Source organism: Salvia hispanica, chromosome 2, assembly GCF_029641045.1.
Source record: "Salvia hispanica isolate PSC_SH4W2 chromosome 2, Shi_PSC_v1, whole genome shotgun sequence".
Lineage (NCBI taxonomy): Eukaryota > Viridiplantae > Streptophyta > Magnoliopsida > Lamiales > Lamiaceae > Salvia > Salvia hispanica.
Window position 1 is genome coordinate 43437756 of NC_142693.1, and position 17398 is coordinate 43455153.

At 37.0% G+C, this 17398-nt stretch overlaps 1 long non-coding RNA gene across 1 annotated transcript; it reads right to left on the reverse strand.

The window, feature by feature from the left end:
* Positions 1–1174: 1174 nt before the first annotated feature.
* On the reverse strand, positions 1175–1798 carry LOC125204260 (uncharacterized). The gene is made up of 2 exons (XR_007173529.2): positions 1689–1798; positions 1175–1605 (listed from the first exon to the last, which is right to left on the reverse strand). It is a non-coding gene; the product is annotated as an uncharacterized LOC125204260 (long non-coding RNA).
* Between the last annotated feature and the right edge of the window lie 15600 nt (positions 1799–17398).

Consider the following 17398-nt stretch of genomic DNA (forward strand, 5'->3'; position numbering starts at 1 on the left):
CGTTTTCAATCTTCAATATGTTTCTTCCATAGCGCAAAACTATAGCAAAAAATACATGTTACTCCTAAAAAAAATACGCGAGTCAAATACGAATAAAAAATATAATAATTTCATTAAAACAACTAAAAATAACAAAATTGAAAAAAAAAATCACAAATGAAATTTAAAAATTATTAGAAAATTTGAATACAAAAGTGTAGAAAGTGAGTGAAACAGAATGGAAATTTTTCGCACATACAATGTGCTAAGGCACGGGCATCGTGCGTGCTTAGGGAGTTGCAGTGGTGTACTTAATGACTAAGTACGCTCGTACATGCTTTTCCATGTCCCTAAACACGTAGATGGGAATGCCCTTAAAAGGTATCAGTTTCGTGGCTCACAGAGCTTCTCATGCACATCTTGACATTTAAACATCTTAAAGCTAATGCATACTGCAAAATACAACTTTAAAATGAATTCATTTGAAGCCATGAACGTTGCTTACACTTGCCTATTACATTAATGATAGGAAAAATTCAAGTAAATGCCTCAGAACGATGAGACAAAATTGAGTAAATGCCCTAAACGATGGAGCGAAGTCGAGCAAATGCCCTAAACGATGTGACAAAAATCAAGTAAACTAACGGTATCACATATTATACATCAGATGCTCATTGCCACATAGAAAAGTTATGTCTAATTTTTGCAGTTCGACTGCCACACCAATATTCAGATGCTCGAAAACATTATTGGGGGATATCGTATTTCCAAAAATGATATATTAGGCACCTATCCATAATCACTCAAACAATGAGACATTTCCAAGTACACGTCGTAAATGATACTAGGAAAAATGATCTATGCCCTGATAACCCTGCACATTTTCACTTCTTTTTTAGTCCATACACGTATAGATTTTGAGTCACATTTCAAAACTATTAGTGCTTGATCAGGAGAGTTTCAAACTTTAGTGTATGAATATGACAAATTAACTATAGTAGTGTTGAACGGTACTTATATACTGCTTTCAACTTTCCTACTCATCCGATGTGGGATGGATTTGTAACCCAACAGTGTAACACACACACACACACACACACAATCCTTGAACTTTTATTAGCTCCTTCAAGAAAGTTGTACAATATGTTATTCATAATCTTAAACTTAAAAGTTAAAATATGGGTAAGATACGATAAGAAAACATCAAAATACAAGGGCTATATTTAACAATCTTTACATATTTATAACCAAATCCTTTCGAAATTCGAATCCTTATTTCACCTCCAAACCCTAGATGGCAATCAAGCTTACCTATATACAAACTCTTTTCTTTTTTAAAACTCAGCTCTGTCTATATTATTATAAAAGTACGTACACAAAGCCTCATGAACAAAGCGCACAGTCTTAATTAGTGATATATATGTATTTATATGCATGTGTGTATAGTTGTATCATATTCAACCAAGTAGCTTTAGTTGTGATTGTGAATGGGAGTCTTCTTCCTTACTGGAGTATAATCTATGTTAACCAACTCTTCATTGTCTTGCAACACTTCTTCTCTTGCAACGCCGTCGTTTCCCTTCAGACTTTCAAGATCCGGGGATTGAGCAATGCCTAGCTTTTTCGCTACACAAGGGGAAGAAGAATCCATGATAATATTAACTATAAAACCTAGATTTCAAAGAAATTTGATAAAAGATCATAGATACCTCGAGTACTCGTTGAGATGAAGCAAAGCGAGAATAGAGCCACAAGAAGCAGATGCTTGGTTGTAAAACTAGCCATTATCTAAATCTAAGATCAAGTGATTGTATGTATTTGATTTGTGTTGAGACAAAATGGAGATGGATCTAACGTATTTATAGACGAACAGACTTTGAAGAAGAGGTTGGATATCTTATTGAGATGTCAATTTCATTGCAACAAAAATTTCTGTCGTAAACTAAGTTGAGAACAAGGGCCCTTAAACTAGGTCCAGGGAGTCACCATCAATGTATAGAGACAACTCTCTAATTTCCAATCACATTTAGGTTTATTATATTTATGCACATTCATTAATATTGCATATGCATTTGCTTCATTACATTTAGAATAATTCAGGAATTAAGTTTATATATGTATATAAAAGACACTCATATTATTGGTCTTGTGGTGCTTAATCAATTTTACATGATTTTGATTGATATATTTTATCCATTATTGTCAAAAGATTGAAAATCTCAGGTTACGTGCGTACATATTTGTTAGCTTATGTAATTTAGTTAGTTTGATATTTTTGTAGAAACAAAGTAGCATATCATATGGAGTAGTAGTAGTATTTACTATTAGTAAGTACTAATTAGTAATTACCACTACTACTTTAGCCTTTAAGAACAATTTTCTTTGTCTTTTTCGAAGTGGTGGATGGAAATTTCACCTTTTATTCTGGTAACAGAAACTAGTTCTATCTTGTAAGTTTCTCTCATTATAATGAGATAAAACTTATTTTTCACTATCTATAATTTGGCCTTTTTTTTGGTCTATCTTCTTACTTGATCAATTTTGATTTGGAACTCGTGTAATCCACTGTTAAGACTATTTTTTTTATTATGGATGTAGCATCTTGGATGAATGAGAATATGGTAAATCCAGAAATTGTTGATGAAATAACTGTTTTGATCAATTTTGTATAAGAACTCCGGTATCAAGAATGATAGTTTCCGGCAAAAAAGAAAAAAAAAAGAAAAAAAACCACTCTCTCTCTGTCCTATAAAAATAATCTTCTTTTTTCATTTTGGTCCGTTCTAATAGTTCATTTCTATTTTTGGCAAGTATTTTCTCTCTTATAAGGTGAGCTTCATTTTCCACTAACAATACTTTTAATCACTTTTTTTTTCTACATCTCACGTACTTTACTAATTTCACATTAAATCTTTGTCGTTCCCAAAGTCCCTATTTTTATGGAAAGGAAGCTGTATTATCAATCATAAAAATAGGAAGAGGCACGTAGTAGTTTTCATCCATTTTCATCTCATGTGTTATTTGTGCACTCGTAATTCTTACATGCATGATGATGCATGTCCATAAATTTATATCAAAATAATAAACGGAGGTCAAAATTAATGTATGCCACTGTTTATTGCTTAGATGCATGCACAAAACAAAGGAGTTCACGACAACAATTGAAATCAAATCAAGCAATAAGTACAATACAGACATAATGTGAAGGGATGCAAGATGGTGAGACGAAGAGGAATTGTTGTCCAAAGAGAGGAGAACAACTCAGAGCACCAATACATGGTTTATCACGTGCATTGCATACGTTTATACAATATTCCTAGTGAAGTTCGCATGTCATGTCATCAAATGTCTTAGGATAGGTTTCATATTTTTCATGTTTAAAATTATAACGGCAATCCACGGTGGGGTGGACTATACGACGCCCTAAGCCCCGCCCTATATACCGTCACATCAACATTTTATCCTCTACCCCTTCCACCTGCAATGGGGCGGACTATAGCCCGCCCTAAGCCCCTCTAAACATTTTATTTATTATTTGAATATTTAAACACTACAAATTAATCCTATTTTTAATGTTTGCAAATATATCAATTAGCAAGAATAATAATATAAAAACACCACAAATTAAAGGCATCCTATTGTCAATATTTATTTTTTATATTTTATGCTTGCAAATATGAAAATCGTCGGAATTCATTATTGAATTTGGAGAGAAATTGAGATGGGGAAGAGAGTGAAGTGAAAGGTGTGAAATGAAGTAAAAAAATTGGTGATATATATAGAAGAAAATACAAAAAAAATAAAAAAATAAAATAAAAATGTGTGCATAGTCCGGATTATCGTCCTTACCCCCTGCAATGGGGCGGACGATAGGCCGGACTACGCAAAAATGTGTGCATAGTCCACGGACGATGCATAGGGCGCGAACTAAGGACTGGGCTTAGGGCTGGGTGCTGCAGTGACAGACTATGCGACAGACGATGCATCGTCCTCCGCATAGTCCACCCCATTGTGGATGGCCTAAAATACAATTTCTTAAAAATCCAAATATTACTCCCTTCATTCCATAACAATATACTTTTATTCATTTTAGTTCATTTCCTAAAACTAGAAACTTTCTATTTTACTTCTTTCTCTTTATAAGGTAGTATTTTTCACTACCACACTTTTTCTTTCTATCAATTTTTTATTTTACCAATTTTGGATGTCAGATCATTTAAAAGTTTTTGTTTTTAGGAAACAGATAGAGTATATAAAATAAGAAAAAGGAAAACAATGCTAAAAGTCAACAAACTAATGTTCACAAAATTTGATTAGCATTTTCACACTTAGGGATGTTAATCAGGTTAATTTAACAAATTTTTTATTAATCCTATTTGAATTGTGGATTAATCAGATACGAGATAATCGAGTTGAAATTTTATTAGATTATGGAGTCATTAATTGCATAAGAAATTTAATTTATGTATCTGGTTACATGATTTAAAGAATGTGTAACAATCCTAAATTCATGTACACTCTTACTTTATGATAATTATCCCTATATATAAGATTCTTCTTAAATGCGTTATTAATAAAGAATAGTGACCAAACTTTGACTACATAACAAATATCTTAGCTTGTACGTGAAAATATACTTTTTTAGTTGAGAGAAAGTAATTTAGCATTTATAAAATAGAGTACTTCAAATTGTTTATTTATATAATCCAAACAAATGAGGCTAATTTTGACATTGAAAATGTCATTAATTTCCAATTGTTCACTTCTAAGAGTGACGAGGAGAATTTTTTTTTCAAAGGCGTATGTATTGAAATGAATTCTGATGGGACATATATTTCCTCATAAAAGGAAGATTAAATGATAGGGGACACACATATACATATACATGGTCATCACATGCATGTGTCGCCAATCTCCAATCCTTTGCCGGTGAAAAAAACCTCTCGTCGACCATCATATCAAATAATATTGCAACTCATAATCTCTACAACCCATGTCCAATAGTGGCATAGGGAAACTGCGGAAATACACGGCCTAGTATTTTTTAGGTAAATTGTCAAAAAAATCTTAACTTGTTCTGTACCTTATAATTACGCATTTAAAATAACACAAAAATTAATATACAACTGGTAAAGTAGGATGGATGATGAAAATAATAGTTAAAGATGTTAGTAGATGGTGAGACCCACATTATTATTAGTGTTTAATGAGTTGTAATGATGGGCTATGATGATTGATGTATATGAATAATGAGTCGTGACAATATTCCATAACTAGAAATGCTCATATTTTTATGGGACGAACGAAAATGGAATGTGTACATATTTTTATGGGACGGAGGGAGTACGAAGTTTTATCAAATTTTGAGTTGTTCTGCAATTTTGTAAATTACCTTGAAAAACAACGAAGTTTGACTTTATTCTCAATTATCTCATTGTGAAAATATTCCATAACTAGAAATGCTCATATTTTTATGGGACGAACGAAAATGGAATGTGTACATATTTTTTATGGGATGGAGGAAGTACGAAGTTTTATCAAATTTTGAGTTGTTCTGCAATTTTATAAATTACCTTGAAAAACAATGAAGTTTGAATTTATTCTCAATTATCTCATTGTGAAAAATTCTAGTTGCTTGCAAAAAAATATAGTTTATATTTTACAACCAAGCAATATCATTTTCGTTATGGCTACAAGATATTGTTAAATTCATCGGCAAGAATGTGTATGTATGCTTTCTTATTTGTTCAGATACAATTTCATGAAAAATTTATTATGGGATGGTTATGAACAATTTCAAAGTTCATGGGTTTTCTAGTTGATTTTGAAAGTTGTGGGATGGACCATTGTTAATGAAATGTTAGTGTGGTCCTTGGAGTTGGGATTACATGCACAAGTGTGTCTACCAATCCATTGCCCGATTTTCCATAGGTTGTCGTACTTCCTTTCGGATATTTGTATTCCACATTCCACTTTGTTGGTATGCTTTCCACCACTCTCTATTATTTTTTGTAGATGATTTTAAATACCACAAACTAACAACAATCTTCAACTGTAGCTTGCTATCAAATTTAGTTCTTAACCTAATCTGTGCAAGATTTTCTAATCCCAAAACTGATTGCTAGATTCACAATCACCGTAGTTACTTTCATAGTAATTATCACCTGCCTGTTAGAGTTTATATAGTAGAAATCACGTTTCGAGTGATTGAATACTGTAAAACTCTTATTTTATTTTTCAAGGAATAAAACAGATTATTTTTGTTATAATGTTGTTATGTTTTTACATTTAATGGATGTTGATTTCATGTTTAAATGTATAAGTAAACTTAACAAAGTCTAAGTCTTTGTTTTAGTAGACCAGTTGTGGCCGTCGTCCACTTAAAGGTAAAACGGTCAGTCCTAAACAAAGAAAAAGAAGAATTTCACGACCTAGATGGAATTAGACTATCCATCGTGAAAGGTTGCAATGCCAGTCCACATATTTCTAAGCCTTACTGAAATAAGATGACACTGGTGTGGTAAAGCACTGGACAGATCTAACAGCAAGACGAGTCTTTATGCTATCTACTAAAAGGCGTGGTCTTGATAAATATTTGTTTCTTAATCAATGTTGGTTAGCATTGAGCATACGGTATTGATTATGCATTACTTTGACTTATCAAATGGTGCGAGTTTTTCGCAATCCAATAATCCTGATATATTGGGTAGTGGTGATTAATATCTAGCTAGGATTGCTATTATGTTGAATCGTGCGCGAGGCGAGTTTCGTTTGATAATGTCCTCAAGAGGAGCGCGAAACAAGGTTTTATTATTCGGAACCTAGCTAGTTGGAGTTTGATTACTCTGTGAATAATAAATAAGCGTTTCATGCTAAGTCCACTCTTGGAATTTATAAGAAGTTGATTAATTAAGTCCATAGCAGATATTAATTAATTAATTAATGGACATTTTTATCTTAAGTACGAGAAATGAAAGTTAAAATGAAAACCCGGATTACTTATAATTTCGGATTTGGATGGGGAGAGTTCAATATTACTTCTGTAGTGGCTGCTCGTAATATTCCAATTAAAGCTTGTATTAAATTGTGGGTTCAATTTAATGAGTAAAAAGTAAATTGGGTGAACCCATACTTAATATAAATAGGAGAATAAAGGAGACAAAAATAAGACACAATTTTATTTCTTAAAATTTTCGTCCCCTCCCCCCCCCCCCGCTTATAGTGGTGGTCGAAATTTTCTTCTCCTCCGCGGAGTAGGATTCTTTTTCTGTCTCTTTTATTTAATTCCTAGTATTCAGGTGAGATCAACCCACATTGATATTGGAGTACTGTTCGGGAACCAGAGAGAAGATCTGTGGTCTAGTATTCAAAGCGTCATGTGGAGAAGTCGCTAGCCATCGACGATTCTTTGGAGAATCAACAAGGTATTATTTCTGCTCCATAGAAAAGCATGTTTTAGGTTTCAGTTATACTTAAAGCATGATTAGTTCAAGTTATGAGCATGATACATGTAATAATTACACGAATAGAATTTGTCTAAATAATCTGCTAAATAGATCTGATTATTATGTGATTTATTTGTTTGATTTATCGAACGCTTCCGTTGCCAGTTCCTTCAATTGGTACCAAAGCCAAGTTTTGACTTTGATTATTTGGATTTAAATTTCGCGAAATTCATGTATGCATGTGTTATTTGATTTCGAAGCATGTTCTTGTATTTAGTTGTAATATTCTTATGCATGATGAACTCAAGAACAATCGAATCAAAAGAACTTGAATTTTCGACCGTACGAGATGTGCGATCCGTCGGTGCTTGCGCTGAGACGGATCGCGCTACATGCGATCGTGATTAGGGTTGTCGAGCGAGTGGGAGCAAGAAAGTTAATCGACCGGCGATGCGCAGACGAGGGTGGTCTCGTGCGCACAACCAACGAAGACCGCCGGTTCCGGAGCAACCTTGGAAATCGCGCCTGTCAGTGGGAGGTTGGAGCGATCTTATGGCGACGTGAAAATGAGCAAGGGCTCGTCCATGCCGCCGGCTAGACTGCGGCATCGATCTTCTTCACCATATACGGCAGTCAACACCGGTGGAAAGAAATGGAGGCCGCAGCTCGTCTAAGAGCAGCGGCGGTTTGTCCATCAAGAAACCCTAACTCACTTCGCTTTGCAGGAACTACTGGGACATACCCACGAAGCACAGTCAAAGTCTCACCATAAAATGAGTCTTGGATGATACTTCACTAAATTCATATGGAGTTGTTGATTTCTTTTACATAGATCGCATGTCTTGTTCATTGGATTCAAAACCGTCACTAAGTTCATTCTGTCTTGATATTCCACCATCCCAAAAATTAACCTATTCATCATTAACTCCATATGGTGATACAAATGATCCAATACTATATGTTATTGTATCTTGGATTTTCCGTTGTGCCCTTTGAACAACAACCGTCTATTGAGTGCGTTGTTGTGCCAACTGAGGTTGATAGTCAATAAATAACTCAATTTGACCTAATTGAATAGTTGTTGCAAACATATCACTCATATATGTTTCGCAAAGTCATTGCCCACAAAGTTATATCCAATACCCATTTGAGTAGCATGCTTCCATGTCAAAGTAATCCTATATTCATTCATTAACATTGATTGTGATACAATCACAAATTCTGTTAACCAACTCATCGTACGAAACAAAGTTATCCAATACAAGGTATGCATTTGCCCCGGGTTGCTCATAAGACAATATCACAATATAAAAGTACAGACACAGATTCTATATCCACAATCCTGCAATATATACACATATTTATTCCAATATTTGAATAATTTAAATAAACTATACACCAAAGCCTAAACACTAAATAACACAATTCAAAATACACAATATATACCAAAACCTAGAATTAAGTTACTTCAAATGCACTATACCAAACACTAGAAATTAAGTAGCACCATTTAAAATACACTACATACATGATCCTAGTAGCTACTAATACGCATTAAACATACCTTGGTGTTTTGTTGGAAGATTCATCAAGATTTCCTTTGTTTTCGTCCAAAATAGGTGAAATTTCTTTGTGTTTTCACGAAATGGAAGATGATTCTATAGAAAGATTGGGAGGAAGTTATCGTTTATTTACTTGATAATTATCATACAGTATGTTACATTGTTTTATAGGCATAGAATATGCATCCATATGGTAAACCTAGATCACAAGGATCATATTCTATCTTTGGTAACAAATCAATTTACAATCAATCTCATTATTCTCGGTATCTTCCAACACTTCCCCTCAAGTTAAGTGATGGGATTTCCAATACTTAATTTTTCCAATACTTCTCTGAACGACTTCGAGTTCACAGCTTTGGTTAATATGTCAACCAACTGATCTTCTGACTTGACAAATGGCAACTTGACAATTTTGGCTTCAATGTTCTCCTTTATAAAATGTTGATCCACCTCCACGTGCTTGGTTCTATCATGTTGAACTGGGTTCTCCGAAATAGTAATTGCGGCCTTGTTATCACAAAATAACCTGCAAGGTTGTGATGAGTGAAGATCAAGTTCTGTCATGAGTCTCTTCATCCACAGTATCTCGGTGAGACCCACTCCTTATACCTCGAAATTCTGCTTCCGCACTCGATAGTGTGACCACTTTCTGTTTCTTGCTTCTCCAAGTGATAAGGTTTCCTCATACAAAAGTGAAGTACCCTGCAGTTGATTTTCTATCATTTGGGTTCCCAGCCCAGTCTGCATCAGTGAACCCATGTACCTCTAAGTGACCGTGTTTTTCAAATATTACTCCATGGTCTGCCGTCCCTTTCAAGTACCGAACAATTCTTATAACTGCTTTTCAATGATCTTCCTGCGGTGAGTGCATAAATTGGCTGATAACACCTATCGCGTATGCTATATCTGGACGGGTGTGTGAAAGATAGATGAGCTTTCCTACCAATCTCTGATATCTCCCCCTGTCAGTAAGCTTTTCTCCTTCACGTGTCTGCAATCCATGATTCTGTACCATTGGAGCGTCGACAGGCTTGCAGTCTATCATCCCAACTTCCACAAGCAAATCGAGCACATACTTCTTCTGATTGATGAAGATTCCTCGGTTTGACCTTAGAACTTCAATGACCAAGAAATACTTGAGATGGCCTAGGTCCTTCACCTCGAACTCTTTGAACAAGTTCTTTCTTAGTTCACCTATTTCCTCTTCATCTACTCCAGTGATAATCATGTCGTCAACATAAATGATGAGACACGTAATTTTTCATCCTTCTTTTTGAGAAACAATGTATGATCAGAATTACTCTGTTTGTATCCATATTTCTTCATCACTTCAGTAAATCGTCCGAACCATGCTCTCGGGGATTGCTTCAACCCATACAATGTTCTTTTCAGTTCGCATACTTCACCAGGCTGAAACTCCTCAGTGAACCCGGGAGGAGGAACCATAAACACGGGTTTTGGCAGTTCACCGTGTAGGAATGCATTTGTGACGTCAGACTGGTGGAGAGGCCAGTCTTTGTTTGCCTCAATTGAGAATAGTACCCGTACCGTACTCATCTTTGCCACTGGGGAGAAAGTCTCGGCATAATCGACTCCATATGTTTGGGTATATCCATTTTCCACTAGTCGGGGCCTTCTATTGATCAATTGAACCATCTGGCCTTCATTTGATAGTAAATATCCATCTACATCCCGCAGCCTTGATTCCTTCTGGTAGCTTTCCCTTCACCCAGGTGTTATTTCTCATCAATGCTTTCATTTATGTAAACATGGCTTCTCTCCAATGCTTATATTTCATTGCTTCTTCGGCAGTCTGTAAAATCTCCTCCTCTTCATATAACGCGGCCTTAAAGGCTCGTGCCATTTTTGTCAGATTTTCTTGGACAAAATTTGCCAATCCATATCTGCTTTTTGCCCCAATCTTCTCAGGGGGGGTATCTTTTTGGAGGAATACCTTGAGTACTCCGGTGAGGAAGGACATATCTCCCCGTGTCACCATCTATAGCATTTTCCTCAATCTCTGCATTGTTAGTATCAACTGTAGTATTTTCTTCAGAGACTGGTTCCGGACATACCTTGGATATTGGTTCAGGAGGGTCAGGAGGGCGTGGTTGAGATGACTCTGGGGAGGCTTTCTCGGCGACAGTGACAACTGTCTCTGGTGGTTCCTCAATCGAAGGGCTTGGTGGTGGCACAAACCAACTTAGGCAGTCCCCATAATTATTTATAGGGTCACTCTCCGGTATTTTCTCCCCCTGAATGCTAAGGTGGTGAGTGTAAAAGAACTCGGTCTCTAGGAAATTGCAGTTTATAGTGGTAATGACTTTCCTAGTACTCGCTCGGATCAAAGCACCTATAACCTTTCTGGTTTACCCCATACCCCACAAAAATACATTTGGTTGTACAGGGGAAAAATTTGGTTCTCTCATGTTTTGGGATATGAACGTAGACAGTGCATCCAAAGACTTTCGGTGACATGTTAAGGGTCTCTGGTATTTGGGCTTGTTGGGAAAGGATGTCAAGGGGGGTGTTTGATTTCAGGATTTTTGTAGGCAGTCTATTTATCAGGTACACAACGGTTGCAACCGCTTCAGGCCAGAGGAAATTTGGTACGTTGGACTCAATCATGAGGGCACGGGTAACTTCCATAATGGTTCGGTTTTTTTCTCTCAGCAACCCCATTTTATTCGGGTGTATAAGCACAAGATATTTGGTGAAGAATTTCCCTAAAGAATTCTGACATGGTGTTATTAACAAATTTCCTCCCATTATCTGAGCGAAGAATTTTTATGGTGGTGTGGAACTGAGTTTGTATCATTTGAAAAAACAGGATGAATTTGTCAACGACTTTTGATTTATGTTTCAAAAAATAGATCCAGGTCATTCTTATGCAGTCATCAATGAACGTCACAAAATATCTAAACCCATTACCCCCAATAACAAGTGCAGGACCCCACCCCCAATAACAAGTGCAGGACCCCACACATCGGCATGCAAAAAATCAAACATGAATTTCATACGAGTATCTGAAGGTTTAAAAGATTGTCTGTGGCTCTTTGCCAAAACACATGTCTCACAGGAAAAATCTCTGGGCAAAGAAAAATTTGGAAACAAAAGTTTAAAATAACCAAGAGAAGGATGTCCTAGTCTTCCGTGGACCCGTGAGCCAGCATCGCACTGCCATGTTGAGCTACCCCATCCAAGTAGTAGAGTCCTCGGTTCTCAGTGCCACGCCCAACGATCCTCCTCGTCCGAATATCCTGTAAGATACAAAAATTTGGATACATTAGGAGTGTACAATTCAATTCTCTTGTCACATGACTCACTGACATTAGTCTCTGAGACAAGGTATGAACAAACAAACAATTTGATAGTCGAAGAGTAGGGGAAATTTTTATGGTTCCAGCCCCAGCTACCGTAATTAATTCCCCGTTTGCGTTTCTAATGTAGGTTTCAGTCACTTCCCCAAAATCACTAAAATCAGATTTTCTAAAGTCATAGTATCTGTGGCACCACAATAAAAAATCCAACCCTTTCTATCAACATTATCAGTATTTTGCACAGAAAAAGCAGCGGAAATATTCATCAGAGGTGCAAAACGGTTATGTGTTGAAATAAGGTCAACAGTTGGGGTTCTTTTGTATTTTCGGATATTCATGGGGGGTTTTTCATAATTATGCATATATGGGGGATCACATTTAGGAGGTTGGGGTATTAAATTTGAATTATGGGATAAGTTTGGACCAGAATGCAAATAACTTAAATGTTTAGGGTTTGATTCTAGATCAAACCCGTTACCTCCTGTGTAGGCGCTGCTACTCCATTTTTGCGATTCGGTCACTCCAGTTCGCTCTACAAAATTTCTGACCCTAACCCCGCCGCTGCCGTTGCCACCACCACTCCCACCGGTGTTTTCTGAATGGGAGATCTAGTTCAACCCTCCTATTGCTCCGTCTCTGTGTTGAATTGGGGCATTACTCTGTCTCTGCCCCGTCTCACTAATTCCGACGGCGGCAAGCTTCATCTGAGCCCGTGCTTTCTGCCTTTCATCCCACTACTCCGGGAATCGAACACGGAGGAAGCATGTATCTTTCGGGTGCTTGTTCTTCCCGCAGTGTGAGCACGAAAGCTTGCTTTTTTCAATTTTTTCTCCGGCTTGGTGACTGGTTTCGGTAGGTGGCGGTCACGGCGGTCCTCTGTTGGTCGGTCGGTCTCTCCGTGCCCCGAATCCATAGCCAATTTCTCCCGATGATGCATCGGCGCTACCAATGCCGGAGTCTTCGGTGGTTTTAGGGGATGCCGGTGGCATGATTTTAATCGAGCCGCCTCCCTCTGGACCCTTCTGTAACCCTCTTCGACTGAGGGATAGGGCTCGTTGATGTGAGCCTCGCTGCCTCGCGGCGGTCTCGCGACACCTCTCTGAACGAATTAGCCTCTCGCCTTCGCCACGGCTCGCTATACTTATAATATATTGAAAATAATGAATCTGCCATGACATTCCTCCAGTTTAAGATGGATATTTGGGAAATAATTACAATATGGTGGATGTGGATTCGACGGGAAATATGGTGGTGAATATGGAATGAATGACGCCACAATCGAATATGAACGTTCGATTGATAAGTCGATAAACTATTCGAAAACGAACACTTTGCTACAAGAATTCGAATAGAAAAATTCAAGAGTGAAAACTCAACAAACACACACAATTTTATTCATCAATAATCTTCTCAAATACTAACTACACGTAAATACTAATCTATAAGATACCAACCTAAATAATAAAATAAAACATCCTAATCTATCTTAATCAAAAATAAAGGAATAAAATATTAATAAATCTCCGTATATACTAGACATAAATCCTAGGACATATACTTCGACTAACATAACCTATATAATTGGGAATTAAATCTTAATAAATCTAACTAGACTTATCCACTCCTAAATAATACTAATCCCCAACTTCTTCCTCTCGTTTCATCCAACACAAGACTTCGGGCCAAGCTAAGTTTCTTCTTCTCGTGCGTAGCTTCGGGATCGAAACGAGGATCACATCATACTCTCCCTCTTCAAAAGGATTCGACCTCGAATCCTCGAAATCCTCATATTTCCTTGCAATTACGAGATCCATAGTAACTCCTGTGAATAATGAATGTATCCTCTTCTTTCCTTGCCCAATGTATTTCATAATAAGCCAATCCATCAATTTATCTTGTTTTGGCCTTCTCGCACACAGACCATGTATGCAAAATTTGAGCCGCCAAAACTGTATCAATCGTCTATGCTCTTTGGATTTTCTACGATACTTGAACTGCGATATTTGCCACCTGATCAACTTGTGAGGGCGTGAATTGCTTGGAGGACCTTGCGTAATTTCCTCGCTTCTCTTGTTGAATTTTCGTTCAGATAGAGGCTGGGAATCCCAGAAAGTGGCCTGGTTGGCATTGCCTCAATTCGTTGCATCTGAACAGGAACATTCTCTTCCACATTTGAGCGTTTTAATGCAGCATCAGTTGGTTCTTGTTCATCTTTACATTGCTGTCCCCTTGCTGATAGGGCTAAAACAGAAGTGATGGTGGTCTCCGGTTCTGGCGTAGCTTCTTCTTCGAAGGCTTTCTTCGAATCACTACTGTCTGGTACGATGAAGGGCTGCAACTCTTTATCTACCTTTTCCAGAGCGGCAACTTTCTCTTGCTTCAATTCACGATGTTGTCTCAATAGCTCTGCATAGGCCTTTTCAACAAGTAACTCGATCTTTGGCTCTAGTCGACGCATTACTTTGTCAAGCAAATCATCATCAGTTTCGCAAGATGGAAAATTTTCCAACCTATTTATTGAGGAGTCCGTAGACGCCTCCGACAAAGGGGTTGGTGCACAGGCTAATTGATGGTATCGCGTGGCTCTGATACCACCTGATGTGAGCCTCGCTGCCTTGCGGCGCTCTCGCGACACCTCTCTGAACGAATTAGCCTCTCGCCTTCGCCACGGCTCGCTATACTTATAATATATCGAAAATAATGAATCTGCCATGACATTCCTCCAGTTTAAGATGGATATTTGGGAAATAATTACAATATGGTGGCTGTGGATTCGACGGGAAATATGGTGGTGAATATGGAATGAATGATGCCACAGTCGAATATGAACGTTCGATTGATAAGTCGATAAACTATTCGAAAACGAACACTTTGCTACAAGAATTCGAATAGGAAAATTCAAGAGTGAAAACTCAACAAACACACATAATTTTATTCATCAATAATCTTCTCAAATACTAACTACACGTAAATACTAATCTATAAGATACCAACCTAAATAATAAAATAAAACATCCTAATCTATCTCAATCAAAAATAAAGGAATAAAATATTAATAAATCTCCGTATATACTAGACATAAATCCTAGGACATATACTTCGACTAACATAACCTATATAATTGGATAGAATTAAATCTTAAATAATCTAACTAGACTTATCCACTCCTAAATAATACTAATCCCCAACTTCTTCCTCTCGTTTCATCCAACTCAAGACTTCGGGCCAAGCTAAGTTTCTTCTTCTCGTGCGTAGCTTCGGGATCGAAACGAGGATCACATCACTCGTCCTTGAGGATGTCCCTTCAGATTGTATCGTATTCTGGATTCAGCCCTGTGAGGAATTCGAACAGCCTTGTCGTGTTTGAGAACTCCCTGAATTGCTTAACTCCCTTGCCACAGCAGTCGACTGGCTGTTTTCGACACCGATCCACATTAATCCACAGCCCGTTGATTTGCTGGTAGTAGGTTTCAAGATCCAAGTTCCCTTGCCTAAGTGCAATAGCTTTATCTTCCAGATCGTATATGAGATATGGATCCCTCTTGCCCTCAAAGGTTACGTCGAGATTATCCAATATAGCTTTCGAGGTTTGGTGATGGGCAAAGTCTGCGATTATGTTGTTTTCGATTTTCGATGTTTTTTACGATCCACAAAAACACCACGAGATTAGTTTCCTCCCAATCGGCATATCCGTGACTATCTGGTTCCGGTGGCCGGTCTTTGATGTGCGAGTACCCTCCTCGGCTTCCTATCGCGACCTTCATCAGTCGCGCCCATAAAGGATAGTTTTTTCCATTTAATTTGAATGCAATAGTAGCATTCTTGCTTGTCTTCAACTTTGAAGGTTTAATTTTGGGTTTGGTATCTCCTTCTGAATCTGAATCCGACATGTTTTGTGTGCAAGGATTGTTTTTCTAGTAGGGATTGTTTTTCTGGTAGGGATTGGTTTTTCTGATTTGATTTTGGCCTCTTAGCCGGGATTGGTATGAACTCGGCTATGATGAAGTTTTTCTGAGCCGGATCTTTCTCTGCTCTGACACCATGAAGAAAGATTGGGAGGAAGTTATCGTTTATTTACTTGATAATTATCATACATTATGTTACATTGTTTTATAGGTATAGAATATGCATCTATATGGTAAACCTAGATCACAAGGATCCTATTTTATTTTTGGTAACAAATCAAAATACAATCAATCCCATTATTCTCGGTATCTTCCAACAGATTCTGCCCAAAACACGCTACTTCTGTTTTAATCTATTTAAGGGTGTCATGCATTTCAGATAAAAAAAAAAAAAATATTGACCCATTTCTAGAATTTTGCCAAACAAATTACTTGTTTTATTACTGTTCTTTGGAATGTACTACTATTAAATTATAAATGTACTTAGTTCCATGTTAATTAAGACGTTAGTGACATTACTGATGTACTGTTTGTAATTCATTGGTGTTTCAAAATCTTTAATACTAACAATCTCAATTTGAAGATGTACAACATACTCTTATTCTTACGTTGTTTTTATTAAGTTCATATTATGATGCAACTTTCAGTCTTATAATTTCAACTAATCTCAGTCTCCTTTTATTGGTATAAATATGGATTAGAAACATCGTTCACTTTAAGATAGATGATGTTAGGGATGTGGATGACCGAATTGTGGGCGTCGTTCACTTTAAGGTAACACGGTCAATTCTTAACAAAGAAAAAGAAGAATTTCACAACCTAGATAGGCTTAGACTACCTATCGTGAAAAGTTGCAATGTCAGTCCGATTATTTCTAAGCCTTACTGAAATAAGATGACGTTGGTGTGGTATAGCAATGAATTAGATCTAACAACGAGACATGTCTTTATGCTATCTATTGAAAGACGAGGTCTTGTAAATTATTGTTACTTAATCAATGTACGTTAACATTGAGCATACGGTATTGATTATGCACTACTTTGACTTACCAAATGGTGCGGGTTTTTCGCAACCCAATAAGCCTGGTATATTGGGTAGTGGTGATTAATATCTAGCGGTGCTAGGATTGCTATTATGTTGAATCGTGCGTGAGGTGAGTCTCGTCTGATAACATCCTCAAGAGG